A 16496-nucleotide genomic window follows, 5' to 3' on the forward strand; every position below is an offset into this window, starting at 1 on the left:
AATCAACCAACCCAGAAATTATGGAGATGATGGCATGATATGTAACAGGAAAAAAATATGTGTGGACAGAAAATATTCAAGCTAAAAGACAATGGAATGATTCCTGGGTATATACCCAAGATAAATGAAAACATGTATCCACAGAGACATAAAAGCTTTATTCATATTAGCCAAAGCTGGAAACAACCCACATGTCCATTAATTGGTAAATAGATAAACAAATTACAGTATGCCCATGCAATGGAATATTTCTTAACAATAAACTACTGATACATGCAAAAATGTGATGAACCCCAAAACAATTATGCCAAGTGAAAAGAAGACAGAAAACAACAGTATGAATCTATTAACATTAGCTTCTAAAGAAGGCAAAATTACAGTGATACAAGGTAGCTCAACAGTTGCCAGGGGCTGGCAGTGGATGAAGGATTAGCTACAATGAAATAAGAAGGAATTTGAGGGATAATAGGACATTCCTTATCTTAATTGTGTGGTTGGTGATGATGTAACTATTGACACAACACACACTGTAAAATGAGTGAATCCTACTGTAAACTCAATAGTAAGAAATTAGACCTCATTTTCCAATTATCTAGTACTATACTCCCAGTATCTGCAATTCAATAAATATTTGTTCAGAGGAAACAAAAGGAAAGTGAAGGATAAGGGTACCTATGTGGGTTCATTTACCATAGATACCCTTATAGTCTACCACTAAATCCTATTTAGTGAAGAAACAGAGATACTAAAGGTTTTGGTCATTTTCTCATGGCACAGAACTGGTAAGTATCATATATTATTTTGGGGTGGATAAAACTTACACAATTTCCCTATTGAGTCATGGGTTTCAAACCTTCCTCACTGCACTCCTGCTGCCTAGAAGAGCCAGCAATGTGGTGCAGTAGCTCATGGCTGTAATACAAACAGGAAACAAGGAAATACTGGATAGAATAGGGCAGTTCCCTGGCAAAGGCCCCACCCTCATGCCTGGAAACCCATGGCTCTAAATAAGAAAAGGCATTCCTGTTTTTGAACCCAAAAGTTGCCTTTTGGCCTGCCGTGCCCCTCTATCCTGTACCCATATAAGCCCCAAACCCCTGGCTTCAGGAAGAGAGATGAACATAAAAGGAGATGAATAGCAGAACGGTGCAGCAAAGACAAGGAGTGTCTGTAATCCCAGAGAAGTTCAGCTGGGAGCAGTTGGAGGAGATATCAGCCACTGGACAGCTGAACTCTATGGGAAGAGATCACCTTCCCACTCCATCCCCTTTCCAACTCCCTATCCATCCTGCTGGGAGCCACTTCCACCACTCAGTAAAATCCCCACATTCATCCTTAAAGTCTGTGTGTGACCTGATTCTTCCTGGATGTTGGACAGGATGTGGGTACCAAGAGGACACTGAGCTGGTTAACACTTAAGCTGCCACAGAGGGCAAGGCTAACACAGCACACTGTAGCACACATGCACTTGGGTTTCAGGATTTGCAGGTCCCAACCCTGGATGCTACCATGGGGCAGAGGCACTTGCCCCAGCTCCTGCACCTGCCTTTCTGCATGATCCCCCTCCTGTAAGGGGTTTGAACATGCACAGCAGCTCAACAGATAAGCCACAATTCTGTCACACATCCTGCGACAGGGGTCAGGAAGCTCTCCCCTTTCAGTTGGACTTGGGATGGATGTAAAGCCTCAGGTGCAAATCCTGCTCTGTCACTTAAGAAAGTCTTTTAAGCTCCCTCTGACTTACTTTCCTCATCTGTCAAAGATGATCATAACTGCACCCATGCCTCAAGAAGTCAGGAGTATTAATTAAGGCAATGCACTTAAAACACTTGGAACAATGCCCGGCCCCATAGAACATGCTCAAAAAAGGTTAGTTATGGGTTGTATTCCTCCTCCTCCCACCTCAGTTTTTCATGGAAAACCCCTACTCATCCTTCACGCCTCCCACGCAACATTGTTTCACAGTCAGAATCAACCACTTCCTCAGACATGCCCCACAACACTCTGTAAACGCCCCCTCTTAGCATATGCTAGAAGAGTTTGCATGGCTGTCTCTCAGATATGTTTGTGTATGTGCTTTTGAATGCCTGGGTTCTAGCACAAGTCTGGGAATATGAAGAACGTTTGAACAAATTAGTAAGTACCAACATATGATAGAACCCACTGACCCCACGCAGGAAATTGGTAAGTGCTGGTGAATTAGGAATAGGAAAAAACAGATGGCCACATCCTTGTAAAGAAAAGATCCAAACAGTTCCTTAAGCCCGTCAATTCTGGGCCTATCTTAGTCCCCTTAAATACAAAATTCACCACAAAAGAGCTTGTCTAATTAATAAGTTTTCACGAACAATCTGTCCCTGAAGAAGAAAAGGCTGCACATCCTTCTGAGAAAACCTAACAGAAAACAACTCTTTCTCCACTCAGCGCATCTCAGAATTTCTATTTCAAGAAAAGGCTGAAGGCAGGTGGAAAGAAGCAGAACTCTATGAAATTCTCTATTTTTCCACATTGAATGCACCAAGAGCAACTGTGTTATGTCAGTATTGAAGCCATTCTTCTAATCGGTATGATAAATTATTCAACCTCTTTTTCTTAATATACATAAGTGTTGACTAATATATAAAATAAGCAGTTTTCTATTTTATTATCATTCAAAGTAACTGCTATGTTGCCCTTGCTCTCGTGCATAGTGTTTCAGGACTCAAATTAACGAAACTGCTGGCTGCCAATCTATATTTGTCTTCACAGCTGTATTACATCAAATCTAGCCATACCCTTTCTTTGCCTGAGTCTTCAAACACATGATTGGACTTGTACTAGTCTCGCAGGACTACCTTAAGAAATTACTGCAAACTTGGTGGCTTAAAACAACAGAAATTTATTCCTTACAGTTTTGCAGGCCAGAAGTCTAAAATCAGGGTATCAGCAGGGCCACACTTCCTCTGAAGGCTCTAGGGAAGAAAGCTCTCTTGCCTCTTTCAGCTTCTAGTGGCTCCAGGAGTTCCTTGGATTATGGTAGCATAACTTTCATCTCAAGGTACCTGCATCTTCACATGGCCTTCTCCATATTTTTTGTCTGTGTATCTTAAGCCCCCTCTCCTTTTTCCTGATAAGAACATCAATTATTGGATATAGGCACCACCATAAATGCGGGATGATCTCTCCTCACAATCCTTACTCACTTTTCAAAGGGTCTATGGGAATACCTCACTTGGTTTCACATCACTTGATTGCACTTCACGGATGCAGTGTTCTTTACAAATTGAAGGTTTGTGGCTACCCTTCATCAAGCAAGTCTATCAGCAGCATGCATTCACTTAGAGTCTCTGTCACATTTTGGCAATTCCCAAAACATTACAAACTTTATTATTATTATTATGTGTTACGGAGATCTGTGATTGCTGATCTTTGATGTTCCTATTATGATTGTTTTGAAGTTACCACAAATGATGCCTATGTGAGATGCAAACTTATATTAACAGCGCGTGTGTTCTGACTGCTCAACTGACCTGCCATTCCCGTCTCTCTCCCTCTCATCTGGCATCCCTGTTCCTTGAGACATGCGATATTGAAATTAAGTCTGTTAGTAGCCCTACTGTATTAGTCTGTTCTCATGCTGCTGATAAGACATACCCAAGACTGGGTAATTTATAAAGAAAAAGAGGTTAATGGACTCACAGTTCCATGTGGTTAGAGAGGCCTCACAATCATGAAAGGTGAAAGGCATGTTTTAAATGGCAGCAGGAAAGAGAGGGAAATGAGAGTCGAGTGAAAGGAGAAACCCCCTGTAAAATCATCAGATCTCATAAGACTTATTCACTACCATGAGAAGAGTATGGGGGAAAGTGCTCCCATGACCCAATTATTAGATGCCATTGAGAACATTCATGATTCATGAGAGACAGCAAAAATATTAACAGTATCAGGAGTTTGAAAGTTCATTCTCACCCTCTTGAACGACTTCAAAGGGTTCATAACTTCAGTGGAGGAAGTAACTGCCGATGTGATGGAAACAGTAAGAAAACTAGAATTAGAAGTGGAGCCTGAGGATGTCACTGGATTGCTACAATCTCATGACAAAATGTTCATAGATGAGTAGGTGCCTCTCATAAACAAGCAAAGGAAGCAGTTTCTTGAGATCCTTTGTTGTCATTTCAACAATATTTGAAATTGTTGGAAAGACAATGAAGGATTTGGAATATGACATAAACTTAGCTGATAAAGAAGCAGCAGAGTTTGAGAAGATTGGTCCAAAATTGAAAGAAGTTCTACCATGGATAAAATGCCACCAAACAGCATCACATGCTACAGAAAAAGTCTTTTTTGAAAGGCAGAGGCAAATTCATTGTTGTCTTGTTTTTAAAAACTCAGCAACCATCACCCTGGTCAGTCAGCAGCCATCAACATAGAGGCAAGACCTTCCACCAGCAAAAAGATTATGACTTGCTGAAGGCTCAGATGATCATTAGCATTTTCAGTAATAAAATATTTTAAATTAAGTTATGTACATTGTTTTCTGAGATATGCTATTGCACACTCAATACACTACAGATAATGTAAACAGAACTTTTATGTGCATTGGGAAACCAAAAACACATGACGAGCTTTATTGTGGTGGTCTGGGACCAAACCCACAGTATCTCTAATATATGTCCGTATTTCCAAATAAGTTCACATTCAACAGGTACTAATAATTAGAACTTGGACATACCTTTTTGGGAACCACCATTCAACACACCTCAGGACGTATTTTTCAAAACCATATAAAGTAAGGCACAAAACAGCAAGCTCTGACCTTTATGTTACTAGGAAACCCACAACTATAAAAACAACAAAACTCTGTGTAGAGAAAAAAGTTCAGTGTTTCTCATTCTTCAACAAATAAATCCATGGCTACTTTTGGAAAATCAGTAGCATTTTATTCCATTTTCATATCAAATTCAAATTGCAAATTAAGCAATTATCTATTGCCTCTCCCTCCTTATTTGCAAGTCAGAATCATAATATTGAGTAATCTATACACTTTGAAAGATTGTAAAAGTTTCATGATTTTTTTGCTTTCAGAGAATCAACTAGAAAACAATCGTTGACCATTTTCATAAGGAAGTAGAAGTGTTAACTTAGGGGACTCAAGAGGTTATCTCTCCTCTCCATTGATACCACTGGCACACACCACCCTAAAAGATGCCACTGGCTTGGGTCCAGGATTTAAAGAGTCTGGAGGTCTGAGAAAAGTGTTTCATAACACCTTGTTTTACCCAAACATGGGTAGGAGATAAGCAAAGAACATTGATTATGGTGGCTCTGCCTGCCTCCCTGAGAGAAGGAAAATGAGAATCCTTATGGTTACATGAGAGCAGGAAGTCAGGAGCGGTTTAGCCATTTCTTCTTTTTTTTAAGTTCTGAGGTACATGTGCTGAACATGCAGGTTTGTTACATAGGTATACATGTGCCATGGTGGTTTGCTTCATCCATCACCCCGTCATCTACATTAGGTATTTCTCCTGATGCTTTCCCTCCCCTATCCCCCACCCCCTGCATTCCCTCCCCTAGCCCCCCACCCCTGACAGGTCCCAGTGTGTGAAGTTCCCCTCCCTGTGTCCATGTGTTATCATTGTTCAACATGCACTTATGAGTGAGAACATGTGGTGTTTGGTTTTCTGTTCTTGTGTCATTTTGCTGCGAATGATGGTTTTAGAGAAACACAAGTCAAAACCACATTGAGTTACCATCTCACACCAGTTAGAATGGTGATCATTAAAAAATCAGGAAGCAACAGATGTTGAAGAGGATGTAGAGAAATAGGAACACTTTTACGCTCTTGGTGGGGGTGTAAATTAGTTCAACCATTGTGGAAAACAGTGTGGCGATTCCACAAGGATCTAGAAACAGAAATACCATTTGACCCAGCAATCCCACTACTGGGTATTTACCCAAAGGATTATAAATCATTCTGTTATAAAGACATATGCACACGTATGTTTATTGTGACACTGTTCACAATAACAAAAACTTGGAACCAACCCAAATGCGCATCAGTAATAGACTGGCTAAAGAAAATGTGTCACATATACACCATGGAATACTATGCATCCATAAAAAAGGATGAGTGCATGTCCTTTGCAGGGACATGGATAAAGCTGGAAACCATCATTTGCAGCTTAGCTATTTCTTTCCAGTTTACTGCTCCCAGAAATAAACTGCTCTAAACTCCTTTTGAAAGTTAGGGGTGGAAAGATGGGGGGCAGGGAAGGCAAGTAATTTTGAAATTTGATTTGAGCTAATCCTGTTACGAGACAAATAAATAAATTCATGCCCTTAATACTTGAATGCAAGGAGTAGTTTTCATTTGTTTGTTTGTTTTTATATTGGGAAGGCAAGTGAAACACGACCTAGCAAAGAGACAGTTACTGAACCCAGTAATGTTGATCGTGTAATAGTCAATGATGCCCAGAGTTGTAATTTCTACATTTCCTTGTCATAATGGATTTTGAAAATTATTTTTGAAGGGTCAAAAAAACCCTATATATAGGACAGAATGACTTATTATTTCAGGAAGATACACACTAACTATGCCCAGACATCTAAGGTCAGATAAACACTGGCCCCAGATCTGCTCTCTCTTGGGTCCAGGTCGGCCCTGACCCCGCTGGGACACCACCACTTCCGGCTGGAGCTGACCCCACCCCCAGCTCCCGAGATGGTTTTGGTGACCCAGGCCAGCAGCCAATCAGCAGCTGTCATTCCTCAGGCCCCAGTGATTGGTTCACGGTCCAGCACATGACTGCAGCTGGACCAATCAGATGGGGCTTTCTGTAGCTGGGAAAGCACGGCCTCCCTGACCCCGGGAATGGGGCTGACCCCAGTGATTGGTTCACGATCCAGCACATGACTGCAGCTGGACCAATCGGATGGGGCTTTCTGTGGCTGGGAAAGCACGGCCTCCCTGACCCCGGGAACGGGGCTGACCCCAGTGATTGGTTCACGGTCCAGCACATGACTGCAGCTGGACCAATCGGATGGGGCTTTCTGTGGCTGGGAAAGCACGGCCTCCCTGACCCCGGGCCCTGGGCTGACCCCAGGTCTGCCGCTCGCAGCGGCCTCCGGCTTGGGTGTGACTTCTGGCATCAAGAAGCGGGAGCCCAGAGAGGCTGGCGATGCTGGATTCGAACTCAGGGCCATGGTCTTCCAGTCCTTTCCAAAGGCTTCCTTCTCACACGTGGAGCCGCCCACAGGTCCCGGTCTCCTCTGATTCGCAGGCGGACTCGGGAACAAGGACCGGCTGGATTCAGCCACCGCCTCGTTTAATGCGGAGCTGTCACTCAGGACGCGGGTCTCCATCGCGGACGAGGCCGCCTTCCTGCGCGCGGAGGGCCGGAGCCCCGGGCTGCAGAACCCACTCCAGCAATCTCCTCTCCCAACCACACCGGCCACTCTCCTCCCTACCCTCAAAGTGATCGGGACTCGGCTTCCAGAGCCGCCACGCCGTTCACCCCACCTTTGTGTCAAGGGGGTCACAGCATCCCCATCACACCGAGGAGGAAGCTGAGGCCAGGAGGGCGTCTGGCCGGCTCAAGGTTACAAAATCCTGCATCTTCTCTGTTCTAGGTAAACATTTCTCCTGGGGTATTTTTCTTATTACTTACCCCAGTAAGGGTTGTTTTCAGACCCTGCACCTGCAGTATAGCTTTGTGATAAAGGGAAGAACTTGGGTCATTTTTGGGGGGAGGGTGAAACAAGGTCTCACTCTGTCACCCAGGCTGGAGTACAGTGGCACAAACATGGCTCACTGCAACCTCGACTTCCCCGGTTCAGCCTCCTGAGTGGTGGGACTACAGGTATGAGCCACCACACCTGGCTAATTTTTAAATTTTTTGAAGAGAAGGGGTCTCACCATGTTGCCCAGGCTGTTCTTGAGCTCCTGGCCTCAAGCCGTCCTCCTGCTTGGGCTACTCTTTCTTGATCTGGAATCCTGGACTTTCCACTAACTGAGTGGACTTGCATAAGGAACGGATTTTCTCAAAGACTCAACCTTATCGTCTAAAAACAGGATTAATTTTACTTATATTTTTAGTACATTCTCCAAAAACCTGACACTCTGCACCACATCACCCTGCTTTTTCTTCCAATCATATCTCATCATCTTAAATTAATCTTCTGATGTATTTGTTGTCTTAGCTCCTTCTGTAGGGGAGATTGGCAGGACAGGAACCTGGTTTGTCAAGTTCATTTGCACTCCACCTTAGAACATGGGTAGAAACGATGGCTGCTGGAGAAAGGATTGGTGGATGAGTGGGTAGATCAATTGATAGCTTAATTAATACATCAATTGATTAGACTCATCTTCTTTATCTATAATGCCTTACGAACTAACAACATTTGTTTCTAATGCTGATATTCTCTGATACAAAAAGTGCTAGCTGCTAGCTCTCCTGAGTACTGTTTCTGTAAGTACTTCAGTCAATTTTTGAAGCCCTTTGTGAAACCAATCAATAAAGTCTGCATTGTGAAGTGATATAAAGGTTTCTTAGTTATTTGGTATAGGTATCTTGCATTTTCACTTCCACAAAAAACTCTAAATCTAAGGAATTCACCTATACCATGAATTTAGATTAGCCACAGATCATAGATCATAGACCTAGGTGGGGAAGGGAACACACTGGCCACCGAGTTACAGATGGCAGGGCTGAGCAAACAGACATCAAAGACAATCCCCCAAGTCACCTAGCAGATTCACACATCCTGTGACAGCTTCAGAACACTGAGAAAGGTACCAAGAGGGCACATTCAGCCTGTCTTCCTGTGCCTTTCCTCTTGAAAGGAAAGGAAGGATGGATGGTTAGATCCTGACACCAGGTAAAATCAATTGTCTGATTGCCACCCTGCTCATGAACAGTCCTGGTCATCCCACAAACCAGAGTCCACAAAATATGTCTTCCCTGCAACCTACTCACATGAGGCCTTTTGTCAATGACACTTCCCCTGTCCAGTAATCCTTCTCTTAACTCTAACCACCTCCAGCCCTTCTCACAGCCTGGTCCCTCTCAGCATCTACTCAGACATCATCCTAAAAGACTGTCTCCTTTGACCAACAACTTAAATTAGCCACCCAGACAGCCAGTCACTGTCTAAACTATCATCCTCTTCTCTCGCCTTGACACCACTTACCAGTTTCTGAGCTATTTGTTTATCTCTGCAGTATCCTTAGTTCCTGGTATATAATAAGAACTCGGTAAATGCCCTTTGAATAAATGAATGAATTCAAGCTCTCCTGAAGCAAGGTGTCTGGTCCTTCCTTAAATGCATCCTACTAAACAAAAGCACAGTTGGATTGGCATCTTACTTAATACAGATAGTAGATAGACAAGTGATGGTAGGTAGGTAGGTACATAGATAGATAGATAGATAGATAGATAGATAGATAGATAGATAAATATGTACATCTGGGTCAATTATCTAGTAATCGGTAGATGAATAATACACATCCAACATCCATTCCCCTTTCCATGCTATCAGAACCCATTGGATCAGATTGCAGGAAGCCCCTGATCTCAGGAGAGGCAGAACCCTATAGCAACTCTAAGAGGTGAATCATGATTGGCATAAATTGGTCACAGAAACCCCAGTCTCCTAGGTAAAGGATGCATCCTGAGGCCAGCATGTGGTTCAACTCTGGGCAGTAAGTCCAAGGAAAGCTACTTAGAAAGTCTTCTAAAGTGTTGGAAATATACAAAAAATAACTATATAAACATATGGATATGAACACAGGTGTGTATATTAGCATGCATATAAAGATAAATATGTCTAAATATGGGAGTAAGTATATATATGGTAACAAAGTGTTGTGTGCCAGGCACTGTTCTAAGAACCTGCCACTTATAAGGCACTTAAGTCAAATATTGTTAAAGAGAGGGTCCTTTTTCCTTGGTCTTTCTTCCAGTCAAGAACAGAGATATAATGTCTATAGTGACAATAACTAATTTTTATCATGGGGCCAAGATAATCTGAGTAAAAAGGCCAAGAAAATCGAGGAGCTGGCCCTGATGCTATACAGCTGCTGAAACAACCTCCAGATATCTTGTCACAGAGGAATTAGTTTGAGCTCCAATTCGTTTGAGTTCCTATTCATACAGATCTGGTTTTCTCAAAGAGTTAACTTGGTCATCCAAAAATGGGATAATTCTTATATTCTTAGCACACTCTTCAGAAACCTGACACTCTCTTCCACATCACCCGGTTTTTTCTTCCAATCACATACCATCATCTGAAATTAGCCTACTGATATATTTGCTCTCTTAGCTCTTCCCATGAACTTTGTTTAGTTTGTTTGCCCTCTGCCTTAGGACAAGGGCAGAAATAGTGGGTTCTAATCATAGTCTTTGACTTGCAGCCAAAAGCATTTATCAATGATATATACTAGTTACAGGCTTTGTGAAGTTCAGGTCAGGATAACAAAAGAACTTGGGACCAACTGGACATTAGCATTCTGTGAAATGCAACAAAAGATAAAGAACAGGAAACGTCGGTTAACTGAGGAGATGAATGGCAAAAAGGAGGTATAGGAAAAGCACTGTAAGATGCCAGCAACAACTGATACCCATTTTGACAGCTTGAATAAAATTTCCGAATTGGCAGCCTTTTTATTCCAAGTTAGAATCGGATTTCTTTAATGAACAATAAATATGTGTTAGCCCTCTTCTCCAAAGACACAGAAGTACATTTGACAGCAGACACCCAAGATGGCAGGTTGTTGTCATTTTTGCAGATCTCTATGATTTTCAAAATTGCATGACAGCTCATCTTGTCTTTGGGTCCCCCATCCATTTTAGCACCCCCCAACATACACATAGGTATTCTCAAAAGCAGACCTTATTTTAAATAAATAAACATCAAAGGAGAAACTGTCTTACTTTCTGTTTCTTATGCAAACTCGGCATCTCAGGTGGGGTAAGGGTCTGTGAAATGACTGGTATGCTTTACCTCAGCTGGTATTATTCCTACGTGTAACCTCTCCAAAAGACTGTACTGGTCACTTGTTTTTGTTTGTCTTTCCTTTCTCTAAACCTGAAAGGAAACAGTTTCAATATTTTGCACTCTTTTTTTTTCCAGCATGATTCTCAAGAATCTTACTATTGCTGATATCCTGGGCCACATTTTAACATCCTCCTGCCTTCAACCAAAGTATTACATCACTTCTTTTTATATTAACTTCAATGAGGTATAATTTGCAACCAATAAAAGACACCTATTTAAAATTTACATCCACAGGCAGCCCTCATTTTCCAAGGTTCTGATATGCATGAATTTCAGTGACCACAAGATGGTTAAGTAACGTCAGTCCTTCAACAGAACAGTTCAGTTTTCAGCTTCCGAGTTTCCTTAACAATAAGCATATAAAGCACAAACCTCATTGCCAGCCCTTCAGCCTACAGATCACTACATAAGTAACAGATGCACATCATGATGAGCGACCAGTCACATCAATCATTTCACATTCTCCTGGTGACTGCTGGTCGTGCATCCATTATTCAATTCACACACAGGCAGCAAAGTATATAATTGTGTTGCCTCCTTGTCCCCCAGTGATGAAAGCACCTGACAAACACTGAAAAATGGATAATCAAAAGATGAGACTGGCCAAAAAGGTGAAAGTGCAGCAAAGTAATGGTAAAATTAAATAGTGAAAGTAAAATTAAAATTAACTGCAAATGGAGTTGTAGACGAAATAGCTGACTGAGGAAATGCTGACACTCCCACCATTCAGGGCACTATAGACATGCTGCCAATGGAACGGAAGGAAGGTGAACTTAGCAACATCAGTGAGAAAAGTGGTTGTAACCGAGAGGAAGGAAAGTTCCAGAGGATGTGACAACAGCCAAGAAACTTCCTATTAAAGAGATTCTTAGAGATATTTCACCGCATTCAAAGTGCAAAGGACAAAATGTTGGGGCTTATTCAACATTATGAAAGAGTAATACAATCTGCCAATGCAGAGAAAAGCCCGGTCCATATCATAGGTCACATAGAGGAACTCAAGTAGTACTCAAACTACTGTTGATAAATCTTATACAAAGAAATAAAACATTTTATTTTATTTTCATCCTTAATTAGCTCTAGAGTTTTTTTCTTTTATTATTGTCATTATACTTTAAGTTCTGAGATACATGTGCAGAACGTGCAGGGCTGTTACATAGGTATACACATGCCATAGTTTGCTGCACCCATTAACCCATAATCTACATTAGGTATTTTTCCTAATGCTGTCCCTCCCCTAGCACCCCACCCTTTAACAGGTCACAGTGTGTTATGTTCCCCTTCCTGTGTCCATGTGTTCTCACCATTCAACTCCCACTTATGAGTAACAACAGGCAGTGTTTGGTTTTCTGTTCTTGTGTTAATTTGCTGAGAATTATGGTTTCCAGCTTAATCCATGTCCCTGCAAAGGACATAAACTCATCCTTTTTTATGGCTGCAGGGTAGTATTCCATGGTGTATATGTGCCACATTTTCTTTATCTAGTCCGTCATTGATGAGCATTTGGGTTGGTGCCAAGTCTTTGCTATTGTGAACAGTGCTACAATAAACACAAGTATACATGTGTCTTTATAGTAGAATGATTCATAATCCTTCAGGTATACACCCAGTAATGGGATTGCTGGGTCAATGGTATTTCTATTTCCAGATCCTTGAGGAATCGCCACATTGTCTCCCACAATGGTTGCATTAATTTACACTCCCACCAACTGTGTAAAAACATTCCTATTTCTCCACATCCTTTCCAGCATCCGTTGTTCCTGACTTTTTAATGATCACCATTCTAACTGGCATGAGATGGTATCTCACTGTGGTTTTGATTTGCATTTTTCTAATGACCAGTGATGATGAGCTTTTTTCACACGTTTATTGGCCACAAAAATGTCTTCTTTTGAGACTGTGCAAGCTCAAACTGTTCAATATTAATAACGAATGGAAAAAACTGTGACTGTTCTGTGACCATTAAAAAGTCTTGTCAGAACATTACAAACTCTCTATTGATTATAAATGTACAGGGAAATAAAAAATAGTAAAATTATAATATTTATTTAGCATATTGTAATTTAAAAGATTAGCAACATTGAGAATTTAAAAGTTTTATTTATTTTGAGAAGAAATTAAAATAGTCTCCCTATGTGATTCAGTTTCATTTAATGCAGAGCTCATGCTCTATGTAAACACATCATAGCTTCTGGGATGAGTCTCCACTACCCTCAGTCTTCACGACGTTCCTCCTGCAGACCCCACCCCATGTGAACTATCCAACTCCCAGTGCCATGGTCCTCACTGAACTTCAGAGCCACCCCTGAGCCCCAGCAGATCTGCTCATAACCACACTCCGTTCTCCTAACACCCCAGACTGGCCTGGTAGCACACTTGCCACAACTGCAATCACATCATCAAGTGAGTTCTTGGTTGCTTCACGTCAGCCTTCCCTGTTAGATCACAAGGATGGGGTTCTTTGTTCCTTTTGCTCTCCAGTGCATCCTGCAGCCCAGCCCTGGGACTGGTGTCCACTAGGTGCTCATTTAACATTCATAAAATGCTGCTGAATGAGACTATTCTGGCCACTGCAGGAAATAGTGCATTCCCTAAAGGGTATTCAGGGCAGAAAACCTTCAGTGCAGAAAAGCTATTAGTCCCTAAAGAACCCATGCAAGTTAGAAAATGGTCCCTCTTCCATCCCTCACAAAATTGTCATAATATACCAATTTGGGTACAACAAGGCACTTTCTTACCATATGCTGTACAAATGTCCCAGTAAATTCCTAAATCTACAATGTCCAGAATGTGAATAAAATTGCCTTAAACATGCCATGAGCAGTGTACAACCTGCACAACCTTACTCAGCAGTCCTAAGGGTGTTTAGACGTGATTAGGCTGGGAGGCCACTCAATGACAGGAGAAGGTGATCCTGATGCAGCCAGGCTGGATGCTGTGCCTTTCTCCTGACTCCCTGTGCAGGGATGTTTCTGTCATTCCCCATGCATTCCAGAGTGGCTTCACCTACTGATACATTACAGATCCTAAAATCACAAAAAATGGATTTCAAATAAAATATTAAGCCATGAAGCTACAGATGTAGAAAGTTATCCACATCGTGAGGTCAAACCATCATGCAAAAAGCAGACACAACAAATCCTGTAGGGAAATAAAACAGCGACATTCTGGAAAAACTAGCTGAGTAAAGGGAAGGAGCCCCTCCTGATCGGGGAAGGCGTTGGGAGGGGCCCAGAAGCATGATGAGGCAGATTTTGCGAGGCGTCTTTTGGGTTTCTTTCAATAGAATTGCATCATACAGTGATTTTCTGGGGTTTCAGAGCTCTGCTTTGTGTAGATGACAGCTCTGAATCATGCTGTCTCCATGACGTGGTTAGACAATGGAGCAAGGCTAAGGCGGTTCCCCTCCTGCCCTTCCAATGCTTCAGACCCCAGAGCACCCCCGTTTGTCTCTGCCTAGAAAACGTGCAGCCACTTGCGGTGACGAATACACCTTCAGGAGCCCATTACCCTATGTTAACCCTGGAGAAGAACACAAGCTTGGTTCTCTTTTTCATTTGCAATCCTGTGGGAAGCGCAAGCTATTCAACATTTTCATTAGGAGCTTAGTGCTAGCTACAAATAGAGGGCCACGATCTAACAACATAATCATTATTTTTTCCTCATATTCATCTGTGAAGAAAATTATACAGGTTATTTTATCAGATGGTGTTTTAAATGAGCTTGAGTATTCATATAGAATGCACAATGGTAGGAGCTATTACTGAGAAACACTCGGGAGAAATCGAGAAATCTTATTTCTTCTTTGCATGGAGGAGGCTGTGCCTCCTTTGCATGGAGGAGACACTAAAAGAAATCATTTGTCATCTCGTGGCAAATAGTCAGAAGAGACTATCCTCAGCCTAGACCGTAAGAGATCACACATGTTTCTGCTTCTCCTCCTCTTGTGTTGCCACCAGGACCATGAAAATAATACGCCAGGTGACAGCCTTGGTCCTATAAGAAGAAGGAGAGACCCATGGGACAGAAGTTGCCCAGCTGAGCAACCCCAGATAAACCCTCCTGGCTCAACTGCCCCCAACTGACCAGCCATTGCCTACAAGAGAACAAAAGACTATTGTTCCAAGCCACTGACCTCCAGAGTACTTTATTATACAAAAGTAGCAAATCAATACAACTACAAAATGAAAACAGCAAAAGGTTAAAAGGTAAAAATGAGCATCATCTTGTTTAAAGAAAAACAAAAGCGATAGATGTGGAGAAAAAAAAAACTAAACAGAAAAAGACGTGTCAAGACTTGTCTCTAAGCAATAGATTATTTTTATTTTTTCTGCTTTATGAATGTCCCTGCTCCACAGACTTTCTAGAATGAGAAAAATATTTGAAAAATAAAATTAGCCTCAATTTCCACATCATTGGTACAAAAGAAAGAGGGGGAAAACAGGTTGTATTGTAGCTAGAGCTAGAAAGTGGTATTTAATGCAAAGGAAATAGGATCTGGGGTCAAAAGCCTAGGGCTTGGTTTCTGCCACACTCACTCCTGATCTGTCTACAAGGTACTTCTCCAAGCCACTAACCAGTAAAATTATGTTAAGGCTCCTAACAGGATTGTTGTAAGAATTAAGTATGAAAAACATATAAAGGAAAGCCATTTAGTGATGAATTAAATCAAAGTAACTCAATATCTGGAAATGAGGCCCAAGAATACACACATTAAACTAGCTCCTGGGCCAGGCATGGTGGCTCAAGCCTGTAATACTAACACTTTGGGAGGCCAAGGCAGGCAGATCACCTGAGGTCAGGAGTTCAAGACCAGCCTCGCCAACATAGTGAAACTCTGTCTCTACTAAAAATACAAAAATTAGCTGGGCTTACTGGCACGTGTCTGTAATGCCAGCTACTTGGGAGGCTGAGACTCGAGAATCACTTGAACCTGGGAGGTGGAGGTTGCAGTGGGCCAAGATCACAGCATTGTACTCCAGCCTGAGCAACAAGAGTGAAACTCCATCTCAAAAAATAAATTAATAAATAAACTAGCTACCCTAGTGATTCTGAAGCAAGCCCTCTAGGGAAGAAGAACCAACAACCTAAATTATCAAGAGTTTTAAAAACAAATGCTGTGCTGTTACTCTTAGATATATGTAATACCCTAGTCAGCTTAAAGAAGAATATTCTTTCGTTCACCAAAAAGTAGTCTGAAAGTGTCCTAGGGAAACTTGTTTAAACAGAAAGAAATATATGAATTGGTAACAGGAAAATTAATATTCCTTTAGGGCTATGTTAATACACTTGTTGATACCTAACTACCAATGGTAATGTATCAGTTAGAGTCCCACCAGGAGACAGAAACCACACCAGTAACTGCACAGAAATGCAGTAATTTGATCAGGAAATTTTCAAAAAGAATTACTAACTAATAAAAGATGGGTAACTATAAATTAGTTAAAAAAAAAAAAAGAATA

General features: G+C 41.6%; 1 protein-coding gene across 1 annotated transcript in view; it reads right to left on the reverse strand.

Annotated features, from left to right (window-relative positions):
• TMEM132B (transmembrane protein 132B) overlaps window positions 1–16496 on the reverse strand; it is a 484193-nt gene that overhangs the window by 98959 nt on the left and 368738 nt on the right. The gene's annotated exons all lie outside the window — the stretch shown is intronic.

Source organism: Saimiri boliviensis, chromosome 7 (assembly GCF_048565385.1).
Source record: "Saimiri boliviensis isolate mSaiBol1 chromosome 7, mSaiBol1.pri, whole genome shotgun sequence".
Taxonomy (NCBI): domain Eukaryota; kingdom Metazoa; phylum Chordata; class Mammalia; order Primates; family Cebidae; genus Saimiri; species Saimiri boliviensis.